The sequence below is a fragment of the Leptonychotes weddellii genome, chromosome 2 (genome assembly GCF_054177405.1).
Source record: "Leptonychotes weddellii isolate Sample4059 chromosome 2, ASM5417740v2, whole genome shotgun sequence".
Taxonomy (NCBI): domain Eukaryota; kingdom Metazoa; phylum Chordata; class Mammalia; order Carnivora; family Phocidae; genus Leptonychotes; species Leptonychotes weddellii.
Window position 1 is genome coordinate 33,123,408 of NC_138370.1, and position 12,262 is coordinate 33,135,669.

Below are 12,262 nucleotides of genomic sequence, written 5' to 3' on the forward strand. Positions count from 1 at the left end.
TGGCACTTGCCATAGTGTCCTATCAATTTAAAGATTATGCCACTGATTTATTATTAAATCAGGAATATTCCTTGAGGTTTTTTTTCCAGTACCTATCATAGACTGTTTTGATTCAGGCTGGTACTCAATAGTTATAAGCTGATGGTCCAAAGTTCTTAAGCGATAAAAGCTAAACCTGGCTTCTCCCTTCTTAGAGTTATCATGTGAACACCGTCAGTCTTACTGCAGACAGTACAGCAAGAACCAATGGCAAGGTAATTGCATTCTTTAACAATGTAAAGCATTATTGTTGGAGCATCCTATTTAGGTGATTAGAGCCCCTTTTCCTGCCTTGTACACCCTTAAAATTTACCCTTTTCCCCATCTCCACCCTAAACATTATTGAAATATGACATCTTCCGTATCAGGTAAAGTGGCAATAGCAGTGTGGAAATTGATTACATTAAAATAATCAGCTAAGTAATTTCAAAGTGAAGTTAGCACCATAAAAAAGAAAAAAAAAACTAGCTCTGTAGTCAAAATAGTGCCCATTTTACTGTCAGATAAATATAAGTTTTCTTCACTCATTACCATGGAGATACCATATTAATTTAGCATTTATTGAGTGTCCCTCCTGGGTATTTAATATTGAAGCAAAGGAGAAGGGTAGGTTGAATCACAAAAAATAAACCAAAAAAATGTTTTTGCCTTTAAAGATTTGGTCAAATGAAGCACAACACAGAAAAGTTCCCAAATAGAACTGTCACTCAGGTGAAAGCGTACCAGTTTGCCTAAAATACATTTATGTACTATTCAGGTTATGGCTGCATCACAAACTACTCCAAACCTTAATGGCTTTAAACAGTATAATATCTCTCTTGCATCTGAAGACACTGGGCTTCTCTCAGTAGGGACCCCTCATTCAGTCACAGTTAGATGATGGCTGGGACTAGAGTCATCTGAAGGCTTTCTCTTGCACGTCTGATACCTAGACTGATAGGCAGATGGAAGACCTGAGGGCTGACCAGGCAACTCTGCACACAACATCCTGACATGACTCAGGCTATGGAGTCTCAGGCTAGATGAACCTACCACACACAGCTAGCTTCCTCAGAGCAAGTTCTTAGAGACCCAGGTGAAAACTTCAAAGCTTCTTAGGACCTAGCCTCGGAAACTACACAGCATCACGTTTATTTGTCAAAATTGTCACAGACTAGAGCAGGTTCAAGGGGCTGACCAAATACACTCTGCTGCTCAGTGGAGGAACGACCAAGTTACCCTAGCTGCTGCTATTCTGCACTCAAGCAGAAGGAAGACTTCTATGAAGATCCTACCTCTGAAGCCAAAAATCTTCCCCTGTTTGCCAATCCCTGTGCCAAGCACAATCACAGTGGTACATAACTTCAGCATGAGCAAGACCTGAGGTAGGTACATAGAACTCCAGTAAGTTTAAAGCCACGGATATGCTCATATTTCTTTTATCTAATTGTATATAAGATGGGCTGAATGTTTCTACACTTTGATAGTTAATTTCTAGGACTATGTTTTAAGGAAATTGTTGAGAATATAAATGTCTATGTGTCTATATTCCTAGCTAAAGTCCTCTGCACAATATATGCCTTCTAAAAGACAAGTTTCCAGAGATACCCATCCCTTGAATTTTCAGTTTTTCCCCTTAAATGAATCATTCCCATTAACATACAAACATGCTGTTATTTCTCATATCTTCTCTCCTTATTAATGAATTATTGTTAATTTTTAACAATATTTTAAGTGCACAATTTGATAATTTTTTACATATATACACGTGATGAATCCATCACAGTAATCAAAATGAGCTTATCTATCACCCCAAAAAGTGTTTTTATTTAGGCCCCTTGGTAATCCCTCCAAGTCCTCCTAGGTCCCCTGTACCCATCTCTATCTCTAGACAACAATTTACCTGCTTGCTGTCACTATAGATTATTTTGCGTAGTCTATAATTCTATGCAAATGGAATCCCGTAAGATGTACTCATTTTTTTCTGGCTTTTACTCAGCATGATTTGAGATTTCTTTGTATTGTGTGTATCCATAATCATCCTTCTCTATTACTAAATAGTATTCCATTGTATGAGTATTCCATAATGTTTTTATTCATTCACCTATTGGTGGACATTTGAGTTGCTTCCAGTTTGGGACTATTGCAAATAAAGCTATTATGAATGTTTCTTCACAAACCTTTGTATGGACATGTGCTTTCATTTCTCTATTAGAGTGGAATGGTTGGGTCATATGGTAGGTATGTACTTAATTTTTTAAAACTACCAAACTGGGGGTGCCTGGATGGCTCAGATGGTTGAGAGTGTGCCTTCGACTCAGGTCGTGATCTCCAGGTCCTGGGATCGAGCCCCGTGTCGGGCTCCCAGATTGTAGGGCAGTCTGCTTCTCCCTCTCCCTCTGCCTCTCCCCCTGCCTTTGTTCTCTCTCTCTCAATAAATTTTAAAAATCTTTAAAAAAAATAAAACTACCAAACTGTACTATAAAGGCATTGTATATATTTCCATTAGCAGTGAATGAGAGATCCACTTCCTCTACATCTTTGCCAATACTTGGGTCTTTCTTTTTGATTCTAGTCATCCCAGTGTGTGTAAGTAGTATCTCATTGTGGTTTTGTTTGAACAGTCTTTTTTGTTTTGTTTTAATTTTAGCCATTCTAATAGGTATATAATAGTATTTCATGGCGTTAATTTATATTTTCTTACGAACTCATAAAAACCATTTCATTTTCTTATTTGCCATACATCTTTTTAGATAAAATGTTCAAATTATTTTCCAAGTTTTTATTGGATTTTATTTTATTAAATTGCGAAAATTCTTCATATGTTCTAGATTTAAGTCCTTTATGGGATAATTGATTGGTAAATATTTTCTCCCAGCCTGTTGCTGGGTTTTTCATTCTCTTAGTGGTATCTTTCAAAGTGCAGAATTTCTTATTTTCATGAAGTATAATTTTATCAATTTTTTTCTTTAATGTATTATGTCTTTTGGTGTGTAAGATTTCCTCCAATGTATTTTAGAAGTTTCATAGTTTTAGATACTACATGTTATGTTTATTATCCATTTTGACTTAATTGTTGTATACACTGCAAGTGCAATGTATGGATTTAAGTTCCCTCTCTTTGGAGGGGGTGCAGAAGCATATAGAACTGCTCAGGACCCGGGCGCCTGGGTGGCTCAGTTGTTAAGCATCTGCCTTCGACTCAGGTCATGATCCCAGGGTCCTGGGATTGAGCCCTACATCAGGCTCTTTGCTCCGCGGGAAACCTGCTTCTCCCTCTCCCGCTCCCCCTGCTTGTGTTCCTTCTCTCACTGTGTCTCTCTCTGTCAAATAAATAAAAATCTTAAAACCAATTAATTAACTTTAAAAAAAGAACTACTCAGGACCATTTGTTGGGAAGACTATCCTTTCTCTACTGAATTGCATTTTGCACCTTTGTTAGAAATCAATTGTCTAGAGTGCCTGGGTGGTTCGGTTGGCTAAGCAACTGCCTTCGGCTCAGGTCATGATCCTGGAATCCCAGGTTCAAGTTCCGCGTCGGGCTCCCTTCTCAGCAGGGAGTCTGCTTCTCTCTGACCCCTCTCTCATGTTCTCTCTCAAATACATAAAATCTTAAAAGAAATCAATTGTCTAAATATATGTGAGTTTTATTTCTGGATTTCTATTGTTAACATTCTTCTCTAGATACCAGTAATATCCTATCTTGATAACTGTGGATTTATAAGAAGTGTTGAAGTCACATAGTATAAGCTCTCCATCTTTTTTCTTTTACAAAGTTGATTTGGCTATTTAGGTTCTTTTCATTACCTGCCATATGAATTTTAGAATCAGCTCATTAGTTTCTACAAAACAAAGCCTGCTGAGATTTTGACTGGGATTGCATTGAATCTATAGATCAGTTTTGGAGAATTGACATCTTTATATTGAGTTTTTGATCCGTTTATTTAGGTCTTCTTTCATTTCTCTCATCAGTGTTTTGTAGTTTTCAATGTACCAGTCTTTGGTATCTTGTCAGATTTATCCTAAATATTTCCTGATTTTTGATGCCGTTACAAAGGGTATTGCTTACCATTTTGATTTCCAGTTGTTCTGTGCTACCACATAGAGATACATTTGCCCAACTTTTGGTTTACTTAATTTTCTCTATTTTTTTTTGTTCTGGTTTTTATTTCATTAATTTCTGTTCTGATCTTTATTATTTCCTTTCTTCAGTTTACTTTGGTTTTTCATTTGCTCTTTTGTCTAGTTTCTCAAGGTAGAAGCTGAGGTTATTGGTTTGAAACCTTTCTCATTTCTTAATATAGGTCTTCAGTGTTAAAAATTTCCTTCTCACTACTACTTTAGCTGCATCCTACAGATTTTTATATACTATGGTTTCACTTTTCATCCAGTTCAGAATATTTTCTGTTTATTTTGATTTCACTTTGACCCATGGGTTATTTAAAAATGTGTTATTTGGTTTCCAAACATTTGAGGTTTTCCAAGAATCTTTCTGTTAGTGATTTCTAGCTTAATTCCATCATGGTTAGAGAACATGCTTTATATGACATGAATCTTTTTTAATTTACTGGGACTTGTTTTATGACCTAGAATAATGTCTATCTTGGTAAGTTTTCTGTGTGCACTTGAAAAGGATGTGTATTCTGTTGCTTTTGGGTGGAATGTTCTAGAAATGTTGATTAGATGAGGTTAGTTGAGAGAGAGTGTTCTTCAAGTCTTCTATAGCATAACTGATTTTTCTATTTTTGTATGAGTTTTTGAGGGAAAAGTGTTGAAATCCCACTATATTTATGGATATGTCTCTGTAGTTCTATCAGTTTTTGCTTTATCTATTTTGAAGCTGTTATCAGGAAAATAAATACTTTGGATTGTTATGTCTTTTTTAATTAACCAACCCGTTTGTTCATTATGAAATAACCCTCGTCATCTTTACTAATTTTCTGTGATCTCAAATTTACTTTGTTATTATTATAGACATTCCACCTTTCTCTTAATTAGTGTTAATATTATATATATTTTTGGAGCTCCTAGGTGGCTCAGTCAGTTAAGCATCTGCCTGTGGCTCAGGTCATGATCCCAGGGTCCTGGGATCAAGCCCTGCATTGGGCTCCTTGCCCAGTATGCGTTCTCTCTCTCTCTCTCAAATAAATAAAATCTTTAAAATACATATATCATTTTAAAAATATTTTTAAGTAAGCTCTATGCCCAACATGGGGCTTGAACTCACAACGCCCAGATCAAAAGTCACATGTTTTACCAACTGAGCCAGCCAAGTGCCCCAGTATATCTTTTTAATTTTTGTACTTTTTATCACCTTTCTACTTTTAACTTACTTGTGACTTCATATTTAGTTTCTTATAGAAAACATATAGTTGGGTCTTCTTTTTTTTTTTAAGATTTATTTTAGAGAGAGAGCCTGCAAGCTGGGGGAGGGGCAGAGGGAGAGGGAGAGAATCTCAAGCAGACTCCTGCTGAGTGCAGAGCCTGTTGCAGGGCTGGATCTCACAACCCTGAGATCATGACTTGAGTCAAAATCAAAAATCAGATACTCAACCCACTGAGCCATGCAGACACCCCTGGGTCTTCCTTTTATATCCAGCCTGACAGTCTCTGCTTTCTAATTGTGGTTTAAGCCATTTACATTTAATATGATTATTTATTTGGTTAGGTTGCAATCTACCTTCTTGCTGTTTGTCTTCTATTTGTTCTGTCTGTTCTTTGTTCCATTTCTTTTTCTGCCTTCTTTTGGAATAATTGAGTATTTTTTATTCCATTTTATCTCCTTTGATGACTTAATTGTTGTAATTTTTTGTGTTATGTTAGTGGCTGCTTTAGGATTTATAGTATACTTCTTAACACAGTTTAATTTCAAGTGATATTACACTCCTTCAAGTGTAGCATAAGAACCTTCAACAGTATACTTCCATTTCATCCTTCCCAGCCGTTATGCTACTACATTTTAATTCTACATTTGTTGTAAGTCCACAATACATTGTTGTTTTTGCTTTAAGCAGCAAATTATCTTTTAAAGAGGATTGTATAATAAGAAAAAGGGGTCTTTATATTTTCCAATACAGTTAAAATTTGTGGTGTCCCCCTTTCTTTTGGGTAGACCCAAAATGCTGTTTTAAATCATTTCCTTCTGCTTGACAAATGTCCATCAACATTTCTTGTACTGAAAGGCTACTGATGATTAATGCTTTCAGCTTTTGTATATCTGAAGAAGTCTACCTTGCTGCCATTTTTTCATGAAATTTTCAATGGGTTTTTTTTTTTCAGTTTAAAGAAGTTGTTCCACTTTACTTGCAATTTTTCTATGTTAGTTACCAATTACTACATAACAAATTAACCCAAATTATTAAAGGCTGCATAAAACAACAGACATTATCTGACAGTTTCTGTGGTTCAGGAACACAGGTGCAGCTTAGTGGGGGCTTCTGGCCAAGGTTTCTCACAAGGTTGCAGTCTAGGTATGTGCTGGGGCTCTAGTTATCTTAAAGCTGGACTGGGGGACAATCTACTTTCCAGTTTACTCACATAGCTGTTAGCAGGCTTTAGGTCTTGTTTGCTCTTGGCCAGAGACATTAGTTTCTTGCCACATGTACCTTTCCGTAGCACAGCTCACAGCATGGCAGTTTGTCTTCCTCAGAATGAGGGCTCTGACAGACTTATAAAGGTGTGGGGAGGGAGGTAAACATGTTGGAAGTCACAGTCTTATAATCTACAAGCTTTCTTTTTCTTTTCTTTTTTAAATTTATTTGAGAGAGCGCATGCGCACACAAGAGTGCACAAACAGAGGGAGAAGGAAGAAGCAGACTCCCCGCTGAGCAGGGATTCCCAAGGCAGGGCTCAATCCCAAAATCCCGGGATCATGACCTGAGCTGAAGGCAGCGGCTCAACCAACTGAGCCACCCAGGTGCCCCTACAGTTTTGTAATCTGATGGGACATCCATCCCATCCTTTTGCCATAATTATTCATAAGAAGCTAGTCATGAGGTCTAGCCCACATTCAAAGGGAAGGGATTATACAAGGGCCTAAACGCAAGGTTGGGTTATTAGGGGCTGTCTTAGAGGCTACCTGCGGCAGCTTCCAGTAAGAATCTGGTGTCATGCAGGATGCCTGGGTAGCTCAGTCATTAAATGTCCGCCTTTGGCTCAGGTCATGATCACAGGGTCCTGGGATCAAGTCCTGCATCATCCAGCTCCTTGCTCAGTGGAGAGCCTGCTTTTCCCTCTGCTTGCCACTCCCCCTGCTTGTGCTCTTCTCCCCCCGCCCAACAAATAAAGAAATAAAATCTTAAAAAAAAAAAAAAAGAATCTGCCATCATCTGTGTTTGTTCTGTAAGTAGTGTATCTTCTTATTCTGGCTGGTTTTCTTTCGAAGATTCTATTTATTTATTAGAGAGAGAGCACAAGTGGGGGGAGGGGCAGAGGGAGAGGGAGAAGCAGACTCCCGCTGATCAGGGAGCCCTACGCCGGACTCTGTCACAGGACGCTGGGCTCTATCTCACCACTTTCACTATTCCCACCCTAGTCTAAGTCCCTATCTTTCCTGGATTACTGCAGTAGCCCTTGTCTCTGGTCTTCCCTGCTTCTACTTTGCCCTTCCATGCTACTGTATTTTGAATGGATGAAAGACAATCCATTCCCAACACAGAAGACAGTGACCTGTAGAAGCATAAGTTATGTCACTCCACTACTCAAAATCCTCCAATGACTTCCCATCTCACTGGAGAGTAAAAGCCAAAATTCTACAAGGCCCTATATCTGCTCTGCCTTAACTCTCTGACCTCATCACCTAGTACCCTACCCTTGAATCACTCCATTGCACCCACACTTGCCTCCGAGATCATGAACACTTTCCTCAGTGTCTACAGATATTTACATTGATGCACTCTTTTATCACCCTCAAACTGTATTCAAATGTCACGTACAAAATGAGGGCTTCCCAATCAACATCAGTAGTAACCCACTTCTGCTGACAGTTTCTACCTTTCTTTCCTGCCTAGTGTCAGTAGTATTTGTCACTATCAATCTTCAGTTAATATTACATGTTTATCTTCTTTGTCTGCCTCACTAGAGTGAAAGCACCATAAGAGCAGAGGTTTTTTTGTTGTTGATTTCTTTTCATTGCTGTTGAGAACAGTAACTGGTCCACAGTGGTCAAAAATGAATGCTTATTGGATCATGTTTATTAATATGAAGATAGTTATTGAATGAAATATAACAGTGAAAAATTATAAATGTGAAATGTCCAACAATGGATAAATGATTGAGTACTACATACAGTATCTAAAAGAAGTATCATGCAGTCATTAAAAACTGTTTCTATGGAAGAAACCAGCCTACAGATTATATTTGGCAATATATTTTAACAGTTGTTTCCAGAATGTTCAGACGGAAGCAAGATGCCTTGATAAAACTGAAGTTGTCTTTCTTCTCTCAAAATTTCACAAAGCCCTTATAGAAAGGTGAGTTACAGCTTTCTTTAGTCACAGAAAATTATTTTTTACTTTGTTTTTCTTTTATGTAAGCTCTACACCCAATGTGGGGCTTGAACTCATGACCCCCAGACCAGGAGTCTCATGCTCTCCTGACTGAGCCAGACAGGCGCCTCCAGAAAATTGTTTTTAATGCAGCATAGTTTTTATGTAATTTTCTATAAAGACATAGTTATAACAATACACATTGTATTCTTGCTGAGGATTTTGGTTGTTTCCAGTTTGTGGCTATTATAGACAATGTTGTTGCTAACATTGTTCATGCCTTCTGATGCATGGGAGTACACATTTCTTTGGGGTATGTACCAAAGAATAGAATTACTGGGTTATAAGAATATGTATCTTCAACTTTCCTATATAATGCCAAACTATTTTCCAAATTAGTCATTTGGAATTGTTGAATTTTTTCATTCTTTCCAGTCTAGTGGGTGGATAGTGATATATAAAAATGTTTTAAATTTGCATTTTCCTGGGCACCTGGGTGGCTCAGTCGGTTAAGCATCTGCCTTTGGCTCAGGTCATGATCCCAGAGTCCTGGGATCAAGTCCCGCATTGGACTCCCTGCTCAGCGGGGAGGCCTACTTCTCCCTCTCCCTCTGCCTGCCACTCTGCCTACTTGTGTTCTCTCTCTGTCAAATAAATAAATAAAACCTTTTTTTAAAAATTTGCATTTTCCTGATTATTAATATGATTGACCACCTTGTCTTATATTTATTTGACATTTGGGTTTGCTCTTTTGTGCAGAATCGGTTCAGATCAATTTTCTATTTAAGGTTTTCTGTATTTTTATTTGTTGGATTCCAATACCTATTTTGGATTTAAGCCCTCTGTGATTTCTTTTACTCCCTTAATGGTATATTTTGATGAAGATGAAGTTCTTAATTTTAACATAATCAGGTTTATTCTTTTTTCTTATATTATTATGATGTTATATATTGTTTAAGAAATTTTTCCTGACCCTAAAGTCTGAAGATTCCCTTCTATTTGTCATCTAAGGCCTTTATCTCTGGCCTCTCACATTGAAGTCTATATAGTGTGAAGTAGGGATACAGGTTGTTTTTTTTTTTTCTTTCTGTATAGATGCCCAATTGTCCCAGCACCATGATTCAGAACAATCTCCTTTTCCCACTCCTTGCAGTGCAGGCTTTGTCAAATCTCAAGTATCCATATATATTCATCGATCTGTTTGTGAGTTCCCTACTGTATTCATTATTTTATTCATCTATTTGTGTACCAATATCACATTCTTAATTGCTTCAGCTAAATTATTAAAATAATAGAAGTTAGTAAAGTGACAGGATATGAAAGGTAATTCTTCTTCTGTATACCAGAAACAGAAAAGACAACTCTAAATTCAACAAATTACAGAGAAATTATAAAACTTTCAAAGAAGCAATAGAACTTCATGAGAGACCTAAAAACCTAAATAAACCAAGATATATCAAGTTCAAAGGTTGGAGATTTAATACAGTTGTCATTATCCCAAAATTGATCTATAGATCTATAGATTTATTACAATCCCAATCAACCTGTCAATGAGTTGGTGGTTTGCTTATTTGCTCTTAAAAAAAATTTTTTTTTAAATATTTGAGAGAGTTCAAGAATGTCTGTTAGGGGAGGAACAGAGGGAAAGAATCTCAAGCAGGCTCCCCACTGAGCGGGAAGTCCAACATGGGGCTCCATCTCATGACCCATGAGATCACAACCTGAGCTGAAACCAAGAGTCAGAGGCTTAACCGACTGAGCCACCCAGGTGCCCCATTTGTTTGCTTTTTAGTTTGACAAATTGACAAACTGTCAGATGGAAAAGTCAGAGATGCAGGAAGCAAATACATTTATCCTTCCCCTGGGAAACATAAGGACTTTAAGAGAGTCTATTGACCCCTTAACCAACTTTTATGCTACTACTTGCATGGATTTTAATTCCATACATTTGTAAACTGCAGAAGACATTAATACTATGATTTTATATAATCAATTATCATTTAGGTTTACCCACATACTTAACCATTTTCTTTGATCTTCTTTCCTTCCTGCATCTCTGATTTTTCCATCTGAGGATATTTTACTTCTGTCTAAAGTACATGCTTTAGAAGATCCTTCTTTTTAGGGTGTGCTAGCATCAAACCATTTAGTGTTTGTTTATTTGAAAATGTTCTTATTTTGCCTTCTTGAAGACTATTTTTACTGGATATAGAACTCTATGTTAGCAGATGTTTTCTTTCAGCACTTTCAGGATATCCTTCCACAGACTTGTGCCCGGGGCTCCCTTAATAATTGGGCCCCACTCCATCATTTCCTTTCTATCTTGCATGACTATCTCTGGGCTAGGCTGGGTGCAGCCACAAGTGGTCCTTTCTTGGTGGTGGGGCAAAGCAGCCAAAAGACAAACACAGGCTCCAAGTTCTGGCAACCAAGATTAATCAGTTATCATCTACTTTATCCCTCTTATCCCTCCACCCCCATTCTCCTCCTCTCTCTAGCTCAGAGGTTCCAAGTTCCAGCTCCGGAAGTGCAATCAATGTCCTGAAGGTATCATCCTTTCTGATTGTAGCTGAGAGAGAAAATGATGAAGACTAAAGAGCACTGGGGGGAGTTGAAATCTCAGGCATTTAACACAATCCCTAGGCACCTAATAACTATCAAACTTCTGGGGAAATCTCTGGAAGAGCGCAATCAAATTAGTAGCATCATGTAGTTAATAATAGCTATATCAATGAAAACCTCATATCAGTAATTCCTAAAAATAAAAAATTAATTGATGATGAATTATACTCATGAAAGAGGTAAACTTTTTGATATTTAAAATATTTATTGGGGCGCCTGGGTGGCTCAGTCATTAAGCATCTGCCTTTGGCTCAGGTCATGATCCCAGGGCCCTGGGATCGAGCCCCACATCGGGCTCCCTGCTCTGCGGGAAGCCTGCTTCTCCCTCTCCCACTCCTCTGCTTGTGTTCCCTCTCTCGCTGTGTCTCTCTCTGTCAACTAAATCAATAAAATCTTAAAATAAATAAATAAATAAAATATTTATCAACAAAGCTGTTAAAAATTGATGAACAATTTGCACTACAACTTCTATCACTTGGTAAGTAGTTTTATTTATACACACATTGTGATTTATTTATATTTTTAAAAGTAATATATTAAGAATCTTTTTTGATTGCTTTATTTACATATTTAACATGACCGTACTGGTTGCTAATCAGCCCTGCCTAGGCCTGTCTCCCCAGCAGTTGTGGCACCTTAATATCCTCGGAAGACCTGATGACAAAGTAGCAGGCTGCACCATGGACTGACTACAGCAGAGATTCTCAACCTGGGCTGCATGTTAGAGTTACATGGGGAAGCTCTTAAAATACACTGCTGCCAAGGTCTCACTCTAAACCAGTGAAATTAGAATCTCTGGTGGTAGGAGAAAAGTTCCTCAAAAAATTAGACATGGAATTACCATATGATCAAGCACTTGTCCCACTTCTGGGTTTACATCCAAAAGAAGTGGATGCAGGGATCCTAACAGATATTTCATTATTCATAACAGCCAAAAGGTGGAAATTACCCAGGTGTTCATTAACAGACGGATAACAAAATGTGTTTATACATACCGATGGAATATTACTCAGCCTTTAAAAAGGCTATTCTGACACATGCTACAACATGGAGGAGCCTGGAGGACATTATGTGAAGCAAAATAAGCCAATTACAAAAGGACAAATACTGTATGATTCCACTTCTATGGGGTACCT